The following is a 16,520-nucleotide window of genomic DNA, read 5'->3' on the forward strand; positions in this document are numbered from 1 at the left end:
AATAGCCTTGGCAATATCTTAAGAGCACATGAAAGTGAAGAGTTACTCAAAAATGAAACCAGAATTCAAACTCATTATTCAACTCAAAACTTCATTGTTTCCAGTACACCATATACACATTCACATATATATAATCTCTTCCAGCATGAAACAAATTAACTTCCCTGTTACAAATTTTAAAATAATAAAAATGAGAACACTGTAAATTCCTCAGAGCAGATCAAGCTTCCTATTTATCTTCTGCCTCTCACAGTTGAAGCTGTGCTTTCACAAAATGTCTTTTAAATTTTGATTCTTTATTTAAAAAAAAAAAACTTTCAAGGGCAAAGTCTGACCTCTATGGCTGCAGGCATCATCCAGAGCATATCAACAGAACATGTCCCTCCCTCTTTGACCTCAAGTGTCTGGGAACATGGAATGTGACTTCTTACCTCCTGCTAAGCACCTGAAACCCACTGGGCTCCAACCTTTGCTGCAACCAGCAGGTTCCTCTATTTGGATTACTCTTTTAATGAGCAGAACCACATGGTGGCCAGTGAGTTTACCAGACAACAGAAGCTTCCTTGTCTATGAAATCTGACTGAGTTTTTCATAAAAGAAAAACTACCTCTTCTTTTCTGTACCTTTCTATAAACTCATATTCTTAATTCATGTGATCCTTAAAAACTTTCCAAAACTGTTCTTCATCCAAAAGTACTTTAATATGGGTGTAAATTCTTATGTCATTATATCTGTGCATACTTTATCTCAAATGGATTATACAAATTTTAAACTCCTGAAAATGAGGCAGAGCTGGGTTTTCTCCTCCTCTACCCTGGGTATATCCCCAGATACTCGACAGACACTTAAGGATCTTGTTAATCACACTAGTTACATTGCAGATTGAGTAAGTGAAAGTGGACCTCCACTCAAGGAATATAAAATGTAAGACAGATAGCACTATTTTCAAAAAATATTTTAAAAACAACTAAAGAATATACTTTTAAAAACATTATTATTATATTCAAGTAAATGTTTGAATTTCTATTTGAGTCTCTAAATCATTTCATATATAGTTATGTATACCTAGAGAAAGAGTATTTATATTAAGATCTAAAATAAGCTATATATTAAAGATAGAAGTTATAGAGAAAGAGAAAATGAAAAGCAAAGATAAAGAAGGACATTCCAGCCTCTTTGAGTGAGTTTGTAGGGGAAAGCTTAGAAAACAGCAATGAAGTTTGTTTAGAATTGAATTTTACAAAATCGACATTTTCTTAATGGTCAAATATTGGCAACTTCAAATAGTTTCTCCTAGTTAATATAGTCATATACTCATCAATTATTCAACAAGCATGATTGAGAATCTACCAATGGACAGATAATATTGATAGAGTAATTCAACAGCTGAATTGCTAAGGTCATATAAAAAGGTTATATCAACATTAAAGAGAGTTGAGCAGTAAGTTTTATATCAAGACAATATTTCTAAAGTAAATATTAAAAAATGATATGGTATCTTCCCCATCAATACATTTATAAATTATATACTACTGTAAAAGTGAATATATATATATATATATATTCCCCAGAGTTGATGCATTTCTTACATAAAAATTAGACATATAGTAATATGAGGCATTAAGTACTATTTAGGTTCAAAAGAAAATAATTATTATTTTATTGCCCTTTGGAAAACATCAGGTTCACAATTAAATCTCACTAGGAATCACTCAAAATATTATTTATTAATTCAATGAGGACATGAGATAAAATTATGTTTTTTATTTTTAAATCTCTACCTTTTCCCATAGGTGCGTGTGTGTGTGTATGTGTGTTGGATCAGATAAGTAGACAAAGCAATCATCCACATTCACACACTTTTATAAAGACACTGCAGAAAAAGTTGAGTCCTACTAAAATTGCATTCATTGTGCCATATTTCTATAATTGAGTAAATAAGATGCATATTTTATTTGTTTATTTCTAAATGACTGAACAGATATTTTTATTTTATGGTTCATTTTCACAGGTTTTCCCTTTTTAATATTGACTTATAAATCATGAAACCTAGTTTGGAAAATGTTTATATTTTTACCTACTAGAAAGTAGGCTTAAATTTAATGTATATGCATATTATTGCTATTTTATTACTTATTTGGGGCATATGAAAATTACTGCCAGCTCTTCCTCAGCAACTTCTCACACTGCCTTATATTTTCTGTTTATTCAATTTAAAGACTAATAATCTGGGTTTGGATAAATTTCTTCTAAAAATTAATGGAATAATCAAGAGAAAAAATTGTCAACTCACCTGTATCATATATGCTAGGAGGTTCTAATATGTTTTTCTTTAAAAATATTTTGAGAACTTATTTATTTTATAATACTTAATTTTAAAGCACCATTATAGAAGATTCCAAGATGGCGTCAAAGTAGGCAGATGTTCCAACAGCCACCTCCTAGGACCAAATTGGATTACAACTTAATTTAAGAACAATCATCTTGAAAAACCAACTTGGAATTAAAGGAAGAGGACTCTATAACCAAGGATCACAGAAGAAGCCACACCAAGACTGGTAGGTAGGGCGGAGACAAGGAAAAGGGCTGACCTGCTCCCAGGAGTCAGGGTTGGCTAAGGGTCTGGAGGAACTCTCACTGTAGGGATGGTGGCCCTAAGAGGTGTGGGTGCTCAGCCCAAGGCCTAAAGCCCCAGCCTAAAGCCACAGACCATAGAAAAGGTGCCCACACAGCATTTGGTGGTGAAAAGAGCAGGGTTTATGTCTGCAAATAAGAGACAGAACTCTCAGAGATACAGGCTCCAGTCTTAAAGGGCCACACAGAAAATCTCTTTCATAGCCACTTACCCTGGGCTCTGGTAGAAGGAGAGCTGAGAGGACTGGAGTTGCAGGAGGAGAATGTAAAGTTGGAGGCCCTGAGACAGACACTGTGGGGGATGGCCACCAGAACCCCTGTACTGAGTTATTCTCCAATACCACAGTCACCATCTTTCTTTTGTGGAGCAATCCCCCTCTGAATGACATCAGCCTGGAAATAAGCAACTGCTCTGCCCTCCGGAGTCTCTCCTGCTCCATTCAGGGATGTGTCAATGACTCAGTTCCTGGTGTTGAGGACAGAGCTAGTCCCCCACCTCCCACGGTCTCCTGAGTCTATGACTGGTGCTTCCACCTCAGGGAAGATTCAGTTGAAACTGTCCAAAGGGCAGGCAGACCACACCTCTGGGTCTCAGAAGCCACACCCACCAGACTCCTGGGGCCATACTCTACTGAGGTCTGTGAAAAAAGTCTGGAAAGACTGACACCTGGTGCGAAGGGGTGGAGCCACACCCACCACTCTTCCTAATCCCTAAATTGCCTCAGGCTTTAGACTCTAGCAGAGGTTTATTCAGTGGCGGAGCCCAACAAGCAGCCAGCAGAAAGAAGCTGCAGGAGGCAGGACTCAGGGAACCTTGGCTTTTTAAGTGAACCTTCCCCCCAGGCCCAAAATAGGTAAAAGCCAGTCTAGGTGTGCAGCTGGTATTTCCATGTGCGCCTGGGCCCAGCAGAGGCAGCCAAAACACTGGATTACTTGTAGCTTCCAGGTTGCTGAAGGCCAGTCACCAGCAGTGTCTCCCACTCGTCTGCTCTGGGTTCCTGCTTGGGAGGCCCAGGGCTGGCACATCCAAGGGCCAGCTGTGGAGAGCACCATCAGCTCAGAAACTAACAACCCTTGCTAGCGTGGTATCCTAAGTAAAAGCACCTCACATCTGGCCCAGCTGAAGCGAGTTCCACTCTCTGTGATCAGCACCAGCATAGCTGCTCACGTGCACTGAATAGGGTGGAGCTTCACAGTCAGCCAGCCTGGACACTGGATATTCTGTCCTGCTGGGCTAGATTCCACAAGGTGGAAGGGAGAGAGGCTTGGAGCATGGACATTCAAAGTGTGGGTCCCTGTGAGTCTATTGTTGGATCTTGGTCAAGGGCCTTAGCCACTTTCTAGGGGAGCATAGTCAGTCCCTGGAGCAGACTCTCTGTCTTCCTCCTTGAGACTAGGGGATCATCAGCTGTAAGAACTTCTGCAGAGAGGACTATTGGCCCCACTCAATCTGAACCTGCTGCTCAACTTGTTGGGAAGAAATAAAATTTGAGTATCCAGCAGTGTGTGAGGGATTAGACTCTGGAGTAGGGGCCACAATCCCTGTACTGAGCTACTGCTCAAGAGACCCCTGAAGTAAGAGGTCCCACTAACATTGTATTCCCAACCTCAGCTGCCCTAACTCAACAAGCTTGCAACCTATAGAGGAGTTGGTTGAGTGAGGCCAATCTGGGCCTACAGTACAGTCTTTCTACAGAAGACTCTGAGAAGACCAGGCAACTGCAAGAGGAGGTGGATCAGCTGAAAAGTGGAGGCAAATATTAAGGAGATTGGGGCTTTTATTGAGCTGCTGTCAGCTCTGAGCAGGGGGAAGCTGAGGTTTCAATGGAGCCTTGGCTGCGGGAGGGGAAGAGAGAGACAGAAAGAAAGGAGAGGGGAAAGGGTGGAGAAGCAGATGAGCACTTCTCCTGTGTGCCCTGGCCAGGAATCAAACCCAGGTCTTCCAGACTCTGGGCTGATGCTCTACCGCTGAGCCAACCGGCCAGGGTCTCAATAACGCTGTTTTTCAAAAAAAATCTTTGCCTACTAGAAAAAAGTCTACCATCAGTAGAATTGAAAAGAAAAAACTGTTTCTATACCTGTGATGGCGAATCTTTTTATAAAAACTGCCCACTTTTGTATCTCTGTTAGTAGTAAAATTTTCTAACCGCCCACCGGTTCCACAGTAATGGTGATTTATAAAGTAGGGAAATAACTTTACTTTATAAAATTTATAAAGCAGAGTTACAGCAAGTTAAAGCATATAATAATAATTACTTACCAAGTACTTTATGTCAAATTTTCGCTGTTTGGCAGAGGAAATCTTTATAAAACAACTTACTATAGTTAAATCTTTTTATTTGTACTTTGGTTGCTCCGCTACCACCCACCATGAAAGCTGGAACACCCACTAGTGGGAGGGAGGGACCAGGTTGACCAGCACTGCAAAAGTGGGCGGTTTTTATAAAAAGTTCGCCATCACGGTTCTATACATTTAATAGTATCACAAAATAGTATCCAATGTTTATTGAAAATCATTAACCATTTAGGTATTTTACTAATTATCATAGATAGAATATTGGGTATTTTATCATTATAAATATATTCATTTTTTCTTTTTATCAGAACTAAACTAATAGCTGTTTTCAACCATTAAAATAATATATCATTTTCTTTTATTGAAATAGACTGCCAATTTTTTTATCTTTCTGTACACTCTAATGAATTGCAGTAAAATACTAATAAGTTGTTGAGTTTAATAGATGATCAAAACAATTGAAAACTAAGAAATAGCTATGGAAAATATAAATGTAATGCTGCCTCTTTATGGCAAATATTTCACCTTTTACTGAAGGCAGTCAGAATCAAATTAACCTGACAAATCCTGATCCTTTTCCTTGCCAAATATTCAGAAATATCATTTCCTGGCAACTAGAGAATGCAAATTCCTGACTTTGTTTAAATTGCCTAGCATGTTCTAGGCATCCAAGAACATTTTTTATGCTTCAAATTTATTTCTCCCCTAGAATTTAAAGGAAGAGAAATTACTAATAGGTCAGAAAGATGACTGCACAGAGATGTCACTTAAGTATAAAACACGGAGTGCAGTTTTCCAAGCACGTTCAGATTCTCTGATACAGACCTTAGAGCCAGTTGACCACAATCCATGATAAGTGCATAGGGAAGGTGAAACCCGGGAAGCACTAACAATGTTTCTGTGTTCAGTTTTCTAATTCAAGAAAATCCAGATAGGTCAAGAATCTTCATTATAGGTATTTATTAACTAATTTGGAACTATTATGCATAATATATTCTGGTAAAAATCTTACTTTACTCCTGTGACAGTCTGAGATAGCTGTAGTCTGTGTTAAGTTCACATTGCCACAAAGAAAGTTATTTTATAGAATAGAAATATAAAAGGGAGAGGTAGAACTAAAATCTGGCTTTCACTGGGACCTTTGGAAGAAATCATTTATCACTGACTAGAACATCAAAATGATTGAGAAAGCTCCTTCACTTAATGATAAAGAATACATAACTCCTAGAAGATAGCTGGTGTAATGCAGCTTGCCTTGGAATTTAATCTAAAGATAAAAAATGAAAGTTATATGATGATTATAAACAAGTTTCCCTAGCCATCGCCATTGTATTTTCATGTCCCTCTAAAATATTTTGGGAAAATGACAATAAAACTTACCCTGCAGTGGAGTACCAGAGTGAAACAGAATATCATACCACTGACACCAGGGAAAAGTGCACCCACTATCCACGACCACTTTGCTGCTTTCAATTCTGTTGCCACTGATCGATTCTATTGCCCCTTCTATCTGAACTTAACAGCTCATCACTCTCAACCTAAGTAGCAGCATTACAGACATTTTAGGATGCTGCGATTAGGGGTTGTTTGCTACCAAAGCATAATAACCAAGCCAACCTGAACTGATACACTCTTTCTAAAGAAAGTGTATACATATTCTTTTTTTTGCTAGAAAACCTTTTCTGAGGGACCTATACATAGTAAACTGAAAAGCTACCAAGTCTGTCACATCTTCCAAATAAAACCTGGTGATCAATGGAACAGTAAATGTCACAGTTAAATCACCCTCATTTCAACATCAGTGTTATTATCTCCAACTCAGAAAGTGAAAGGTTAGATTACTTCTTAAATATTCCCAGAGCTCAACAAAGGATTTAAGATTTTGATACAGCTTTCTTAATTTCTCAAAGAGTAGCCCACATCTATGCTGGCTGCTTTGTGTGCCTCTGTAATAATGCACAACTTCAAATCTGATTCACACTGTTCTACTAGCCTCCATCTCAAGCCTCAAACTTCTCTTGAATAGTGAAAGCCTTTTTGGAAATTTTTTATCTTTTATTGTTTCAATCTTATTTGAAAGAAAATTGCCGATGAAGTGGGAATGTATTTTCTGCATTTTGAGATGGTTTGCTTTAGACTACACATAACAAATGTTATTATCATTCTTATACATGCATCACTCAATTTAATATAGAACTGATTGTAACCTAAAGTCCTAAACATAGAGTCAGAGACTGAAAAATATAAATAAAAGAATACAACAACAAAGAATTACTTCTTCATTTGTGCTCATATAGCACAAATGGAATAGACATTTCTTCATGGTGTTTTGCCATTGTATGATTTAGGAGCATTGTACATTAATAATTTAAAAATCTGTTTTCAATTTTTTATAATTAAAATTGTTTCACTTTTTTTCAAACCTACTTAAACCTAGCAAGTGAAAGACTTTATGTACTGAAGTTGAATGAAACCCATTACATTGAAGGTCACATTTAGAACTTTGAACTTCCAATTGTTGAATGTTTCTTTCACTCTGAAAATACAGTGACCAGAGAGAAGAATCTTGACATTATCATCTGAATGATAATCATTTTTCTACTTGGCAAATTACACAAATTTCTGTAGAATGGCAACCAAGGTCAATACTTCTCTGCATAATTCAAGAATAAAAATTAAACTCTAACATTTCAGCATTTTAGAAAGAAAGAAAATTCAAAAGACTTCCTGTAATATTCTGCAATATGTTTTTAAGTTTAGAAAACTGTACATTTATAAACTAAAAAAGTGCTTTTGAAATATCCAGTTCATTCTTAAAGAAAAGTCTCACATTTCCTCAAGAATTTTATAATATATTAAAGCATTACTTCCTTTTTTCATAGAATCTAATAAAATCTTCATAATTCCAACTGAAAATTATTTGTCATTACAATATCCTTCAATTAAAAAAATATATGAAATCTAAAGAGCAATGTAGACAATGAAAGAAAACAGGAACAGCTTCATAGATACAGAGAACAGATCGATGGTTGTCAGGGGTTAGGGAGAGGTTGAATGACTTGGTGAAAAAGGTGAAGGAATTGAGAAATACAGATTAGTAGTTTAAAAAGAGTCATGAAAATATAAAGTACAGCATAGGAAATATAGTCAATATTCTTTATTATATGCGGCTTAAGTGTCTGTTTGTCGCCAATAGCTTATTGGTTGCTTGCGTAACTGTACTAACCAATGGGGTGAAGTTGCCACAGCATTCAAATAGTCCCGCCTTCTGACATGCCACCTCACAAATTGAGGTTAAAGATTGGAGCAATTATTATGCTGTTAAGAAATCTTAACACCAGAAGGGGTCTTTGCAATGATACAAGACTAGAGGTTCTCCAATTGAAAAATAATGTCATAATAGCTAAGTCTTTGACTGGCTCCTCTAAAGGTGAAATATATGTCATTCCAAGAATTGATTTGGCTCCATCTCAAACAGGGTTGCCGTTTCAATTGAGACGTAGACAATTTCCTGTAAAACTTGCCTTTGCTATGACCATCAATAAGTCTCAGGGCCAAATGCTTAAGCATGTTGGCATTTTTTTACCTGAACCTGCATTTGGACATAGTCAACTTTATGTTGCCTGTTCAAGAGTTCGTGAAAGAACAGACGTAAAATTAAAAATAATTCATGGTCCTCTTCTAGGCGAGCTTAAAAATGATGGAAAGATCTACACAAGAAATGTTGTGTACAAAGAGATCTTTGACATGTGAATTAACATTTTATTATTTAAATCACCTTTATTTATTGAGCTAGCGGCGGCTCTTAAGAAATGTACATGCCAGTGGTTTCCTTCATTGCACTCTACTTTAAGCAATTAAGCAAGTAGAAGGGGGAAACCCCGTGGGGCAGTAAGCAAAGGGGCGTCCTCGCCGCCTGCCCTGGGTAATTCAGTTTGAATTAGCAGACACCTTTGCACAAATCATTTTAATTACAAGTTATAATATCTAGAACAGCGGTCATTTCGTATGACCGCTGGGCTTTCTAGTATTGTAATACCTATGTATGGTGCCAGGTAGGTACTGGAAATATCAGGGGGAATATTTTATAAAGTATATAATTATCTAATCACTATACTATACATCTGAAACTAATACAAAATAGTATTAAATATTAAAAAATTTAATTGAGAAAAGAAAGAATGACTTATTAAACTGTTTGCTTTTACTTATATAAATCAACAATAACCCAATTAAATTAGTGCTCTTTTAAGGTGATACAATCAGTCTTACCATATCGGAGGGTTCCACATCTGTGGATTCAAACAACCATGGATAAAAATTATCTTAAGAAAAATGTTACATTGTGTTGATGTGTACTGTGTAATTTGGCCTTTTTTTTTCTTGTCATTTTTTTTCTTGCCATTATTCCCTAAACAATACCATATAATAACTATATACATAGCTTTTACATTATATTTGGTATATAAATAATTTAAAGATGACCTAAAGTATATGGGAGGATCTGCATAGATTAAATGAAAATGCTATGTCATTTTTTACAAGGGACTTGAGCACTCATGGATTTTGGTATCTGAGCAGGCCCCTAAAACCAGTTCCCCACAGATACTGAAGGATGGCTGCACTCAATTTCACATATTGTTTTTGTTCTCTAATATTAATATTCATACTGATATCATTTTACATTACATTATATCTTTTCCCTACAGTTTAGGAATTTACATTCATTATTATTAGAAGAAGTCGGCCTTTTTTTTTTTAACCACCTCCTGTTATAGCCTGCAATCAACACATTCAACTTCTCAGGTTCCTTTTTGCCTTCCTTAACCAAGAGCAATAAACATATTTGAAATGAAATGAACCTCTTTAATTAATGTTGTTTGTGACAATGAGTTAACACTCAATTTGAATTTCGCAAATGATCTTGTATTCCATATATCTTGCACTTTTCAATAAATACCCAAGGTCATCATATGTTTGTCTATACTGAATTGAACTAGAATTAAGAAATTTACTAGAACCCTGATTATTGGACATTAACCATAACAAAATAGAGTGTCTCCATGTAGTCAGGCCTTCCTTACTTAATCTTTCCATATGTTTATATGTATTTATATATCTATTTATAGCCTTGCCTCATGATTAATTACAACAGCTCAATTAGAATGGTAGTTGGCATTAGGTCATATAGAACCAGAGAGGTCTGGAGTAAACAGAATATGATCCACACCTACAGGGGCTCTCAGAAGATATCATATATTGCCAAGTAATATTACTACATCAATGTCACAGCATGCAAATTATCAGTAAAAGCCATTAATAGAAAGCAAAAATCTAAAGCTAAGGTTTACCCATGTGTGTGCATGTGTCTATGCGTGTGTAAATAATGTATGTCTTTGGTGTATGTATTTGTACTTGGTGTCATATGTGTGTGTGATAGCTGTGTGTGGTATGGTTGTGTCTGTGCATGATGTGTATGTGCATATAAGTGTGTCTGTGAGTGTGTGTATGTGCATGTATGGGTGTGCACGGTATCTGTTGTGTGTGTGTATGTGTGATTGTGCATATATGTGTGTGTGTACAGGAGAGAGACACTCAGGAGTACAGAAAAACAGAAATGAGAGAAAAAAGGAAAAAAGGTGAATAGTAGAAAGCCAAAGATCAGTTTCCTTTAGTCAGAACTGACCTCTCCCATGGGATCAGGGGACTTCTGAAGCTATAGGTAAAGAAAAATTCACAACCAGCCATGTCACCTAAGCAAGTGCTTGGTGACCCCTAATCCGGAGCAGCCTTCATATCTCCACTAAGGCTGCACAGCCACAGGTTCTGCCGAGTGCTTTGATTTTTTTAATTTAATTTTATAGTGGCGTGTATATAAGAAAGAATAGATGACAGAAGGATTGGATCTTTAAAAGCCTGAAACCCTCCTGAATATGAACAAAAAGGAATTCTGTCAGTACCCATTGTAGTTCTCTGAAAAAGCAAAATCAACAAAATAATATTTCAGGAAGTGAAAAGCAGGTTTGCTATTGAGCTGCCTTGATCAACTTTTAAATTAATATTTTACATGACAGGGAGTGAACTCTCCTCCCCACTCCACCAAAGGATTTATTAACGGCTCTTCCTCACAAGACCGCCTAGGAGAGCAGCTTGAAGGTGCGGAATTTTCCCTGGCCATCATCTATCAAAGTTGTCTCTTACAGCAGTAGCTATAAATGGGCAGATTAGGATCAAAATTAATTCAATTCAACCCCCCGAAAAAAAACTCTATATCCCTCTAGGGGGAAAAAAAAGCCTGTGTGTCAGTAAATCGAAGCTGGAAAATGTCCGATTGTTTTACCAGCTTCCAATAACAAATCTAAATACTGTAGAGGAAAAATAACAGTTTCATCAACACAACCCTGCACTGTCCCAAGGACCTATCCTAAGGGACCTTCAGAGGGGACAGTGAGAATGAGTGTTCCCATCTCCAGGCTGAAGTGTGCCAAAGCAGGTCAAGTGTCTTGGAAAGGTTCCATCCTAGGGCTCACACTCCTGCACTCCATTCACATCTTGAGCCAGCCTTAGGGTGGGCTTTGTCACTCTTTTCAAATCTGTAGCCCTGAATCTTCTTTCCCCAAATCCCTGACTGCTTGCCCAAAGATTACTTGGATTCCCTTGGTATTTCCTTATGGAGATGAAAATGTAAAAAGGAAACAAAAAGGAAAAATGTTGCAGAATTAAAAACTTATTTTGTTTTCTCAACCTTCAAAGTATGACCATCAAGAATGAGGTTAATTTGAAGAAATAATAACACAAAACATTTTACTGGAAATAAAATTTACTGATAGTTCTCTAGAACGTACTTGTCTTGCATGACTGAAACTTTATATTTGAACAGTAACTCCTCATTTCCTCTTCCCCACAAGCCCTGTCAACCACCATTCTTGTCTGTGTTTTTATGAGTTTAATTATTTCACATACCTTAGATAAGTGAATTTTTCCTTTTGTGACTGGCTTATTTCACTTAGCATTTTTCCTCCAGGTTCATCATGTTATCACATATGGCAAGATCAAGATTTCCTTCTTTTATAAGCTGAATAATACTCCATTTATATACCACATTTTCTTTATCCATTAATTCATTGATGGACACTTAAGTTTCTCCCATATCTTGGCTACTATGAATAGTGCTGCACAGAAGAGAAATTGATGGATCATAGATAATACTATTTTTAATTTTTTGAGGAGCCTCCACACTGATTTTCACAGTGACCAAGGAAATTTATATTCCCACCTACATTGTACAAGGATTCCAATCTTTTCACATCCTCATCAATATTTATCTTTTCTGGTTTTGATAATAGCCATACTAACCACTGTGAGGTGATAGCTCATTGTGGTTTTGAATTGCATTTTTTTGGATGATTAGTGTTGTTAAGCATCTTTTCATATACCTGTTGGTCATTTGTATGTATTCTTTGAAGAAATGTCTGTTCAAACCTTTTCTACATTTTTAACGGGGTTATTTTGGGAGGTTTTTAAGTGAATTTTAGAAGTTTCTTATATTTTTGAAATACTAACCCTTTCCCTTATCGTATATATAAATATAATACTATTTGCAAAAATGTTATCCTATTCTGTAAGCTGCCTTTTCTCTCTGTGATTATTTCTTTTGCTTTGCAGAAGTTTATTTTGTTTGATGTCATCCAACTTGTCTGTTTTTGCTTTTGTTGTTTATGCTTTTGGTTTCATGGGGTTCTTACTTCAAGCTGAATTTCTTGAAGCCATATTACTGCTTTGAAGACATTATTTGTTAAAGCTCTTGTTGTGTATTGCTAAGTTCTATAAGTTTCTAATTTAAACTAACAGAGTCAATGATATGTCCTCCTAACACCAATTATTATAATTTTAATGTACAAGAGTATAACTTTTCATCCTTATTTCATTTTACATTTGATGACTACTAGAGTATATAAACATTTCTCTCCTGTTGTATTTTCTTATCCAGTCTCATCCAGAATTTTGTACATGTTTTTTTTTACCAATTTATTTTAACAGATATGTTTTTGTTTGTGTTTTTATTGATTTTAATTTATTATGTATACATAGATTCAAGTGTCCCACTGAATACAGAGTTGTTTTTTTATTGACTTTTTTGACGTTTATTGTTTTTATGTAGTGAAGATACTAGCTCTTTGTCTTATATACATGTATATATGTGCTCAATGTTTTATACAGTTGTTTTTTTAAGAACCTTATAATTAATTTTGTCTTTATGTCAAAGATAACATTAAGCAAGAATCAACTTCATCAAGCATTTGTTGTTTAATTTTCCTTTTAGTGTTGCTTAATTTTATTTTTCTTTTTATCAAATTTATTGGGGTGACACTGGTTAACAAATGTTACAGGTTTTAGATGCACAATTCAACAACACATCATCTGTACACTGTACTGTGTGTTCACCACCCCAAGTCCAGTTTTTGTCCATCAACACTTATCCCCTGTTATTCCATCCTCTACCTCTCTCAACCCGCATCCTCTGGCAGTCCTTTTATTTTAGGATTTTAATTTTTATTGCATTAAAGGGTTTTTCTGTTTTAGATAAAACCCATTAAATTTTCTGTGTAATTTTTTCTATCAATTTAAGCTAAGAAAGTAATTACACATACAAGTATCAGCTACTTCTTCTGTATGTATTCTTCTAAATTTTTATAGCTTGATAGTTTTAATTTATCTCTCAGGACATCTAATTTTCTTTTGAAATGATAAGAATATAAACTAAATTTATAAACTTTTCTAGCCAATTTTAGTAGTGTTGACTGATTCAGCTTAGGTAAGGGTTCCATTTCTGGAGCCCAGGGGTAGCTTCAACTGAAAACCTTTAGGCCTAGAGGGAAGGCAGAGAAGCCTCCAGGCCAAATTGTGGTAGAGGACACATATACAAGATGAGTGGGATAAAACCAATTTATAGGCACTTGTAGAAGTACTGTATCCACTTTTGACTTCCAGTTGATTTGTTTTTATCGTTCTCAATTATAAGTTTAATCAGAATAGTAATCCTCATACTAGTAATCCTCTGTAGGAGTCTGTGTTATACTGCCATGATGTTCCTTAGTAGCAAACACATTCTACAAAACTATCAAGTGAAATTTTTATCTGTTTTCCTGAAACAATTTCCAAATTTGTATAACATAGAAATAACTGATATACTAATAGTGTATTTAAACTTTTGTCCTTCAGTGTGCTCTCCTAAAGGTCTCAAAAGTCATGTGAGTTTTTTATGCTTTTTGATATATGAACAATTGTAACAAAATAGATAAATACTTTCTATTAATTTATAAAGCCTAATTATTTATATTAGTTGCCTCCATTTCTTAATAGGGTTCTAAAATATTTTCTTGCGTTAACCGTTCTTGACTCATAATTTTAGTTATTTTTACCCTTTTTAACATGGCACTAATAGCTCCCAGTGGCAAGGGGGAGTATGCTAAAAGCCTGTAGGTAATGTCTTCCTAGACTCCTTCCTTAAGAGTCCATGCCTTTTAGCACTTTCAAGACAGGTAACTGCATTTACCAGTGTCACAGCTTTTTTCTCATTTATAAACACTTTAGAATTATGTGAAACGTAATTCTATTATTTTTTTCTCCCTCTTGCTTCCCTTTAAATATTTTGATAGAAGAAATATTTTACAGAAATATATTTGTATTTATTCACCTATTAAAATGGTAATTTTGCATACTGTGGAATATTTTTAAGCAACACCAAGGGATTTTTTTTAGTTTAGTTTTTTGTTTGTTTGTTTATGGTCTCTTGTCATTATCTTCCCACATTTACTCATTTTCATAAAGTTGACCTTTTTTCTTGAATTTATTCAGGTGACATTGGGTAATAAAATTATATAGGTTTCAGATACAAAATGCTATAACACTTCATCTGTATACTGTATTGTATGTTCACCATTCAGTCACATTTTCTTCCTAATTGACCTATTTCCATCCAGACTTCTGTCAAATTTTTACTTGTCCTTTCTTTCTTACCGTGAAACATGTTAGTACAGTCTTAAATATGTCTTCCCAAACATATCTTTGAAGGACTAGAATACTGCTTAAACATAAAACTACCATTTTTATTTTTTAATTGAATTTATTAGAGTGACATTGGTTAATAAAATTATATAGGCTTCTCCCTGGCCAGTTGGCTCAGTGGTAGAGCATCAGCCCGGCATGTGGAAGTCCCAGGTTCGATTTTCGGTAGGGCACACAGGAGATGCGCCCTTCCCCCTGTTCCTCCACCCTTCCCCCTCTCCTTTCTCTCTGTTTCTCTCTTCCTATCCCACAGCCAAGGATCCATTGGAGGAAAGTTGGCCCAGGTACTAAGGACGGCTCTATGGCCACCACCTCAGGCACTGGAATGGCTCCCACTGCAATGGAGCAACGTCCCAAATGGGCAGAGCATCACCCTTTGGTGGGCATGCCGGGTGGATCCCGGTAAGGCACATGTGGGAGTCTGACTGCCTTCCCACTTCTAACTTTGGGAAAATGAAAAAAAAAAAAAGAGTATATAGGCTTCAGGGATACAATTCTAGAATACATCATATGTATATTGTATTGTATGGTTCACCACTAAAAGTCAAAATTCCTTCCATCATTATTTATCCCCTTCACCATCTACTACCTCTCCGCAACACTCTGTCCCTCTGGTAAGACAACTATACTGTTGTCTATGAGGTTTTCTTTTTTTTTTTCTTTTTTTTTTAACTTAATTCCAACCAGTCCCCCTAGCCAACCCCCTGACAGGTGTCAGTCTCTTCTCTATATCTATTGGTCTGTTTCTATTTTGTTTATTAGTTTATTTTGTTCATTAAATTTTACATATAAGTAAAATCATGTGGTATATGTCTTTATCTGACTGGCATATTATACTTAGCATAATACTATCCATGTCCAACTACACTGTTTCCTCTTTTTATTAACAGTTAAGTAGTATTCCACTATGTAAATGTACCACAGTATTTTTATTCACTCTTTTCTAATAGGCAATTGGGCTGCTTCCAAATCTTGACTATTGTAAAAAATGTGAAGTGAATGCAGTCCTTAAAATTAGAGTTTTGGGTTGCTTCAGGTATATTCCCCATAGTGGAATCACTGGGTCATAAGGTAATTCATTTTTAAACTTTTGAGGTAAGTCCATACTGCATTCCCACCAACAGTGTATGAGGGTTCTCTTTTCTCTACATCCTTGCCAACACTTGCTGTTTGTTGATTTGTTGATAATAACCATTCTTACAGATATGAGTTGATATCTAATTATGGTTTTAATTTGCATTTCTCTGATGATTAGTGACATGGAGTATTTTTTCATATGTTTATTGTCTATCTGTATGTCTTCTTTGGAGAAGTGTCTATTCAGATCTTTTGCCCATATTTTAATTGGATTTTTTTTTTGGTGTTGAGTTTTATAAGTTCTTTATAAATTTTGGATATTAACCCCTTATCAGATCTATCATTGACAAATATGTTTTCTCATTCAGTGTGTTGTTTTTTCATTTTGTTGATGGTTTCTTTCACTGTGCTAAAATAATTTAGTTTGATGTACTCTCATTTGTTT

This window comes from Saccopteryx leptura, chromosome 11, assembly GCF_036850995.1.
Source record: "Saccopteryx leptura isolate mSacLep1 chromosome 11, mSacLep1_pri_phased_curated, whole genome shotgun sequence".
Taxonomy (NCBI): Eukaryota; Metazoa; Chordata; class Mammalia; order Chiroptera; family Emballonuridae; genus Saccopteryx; species Saccopteryx leptura.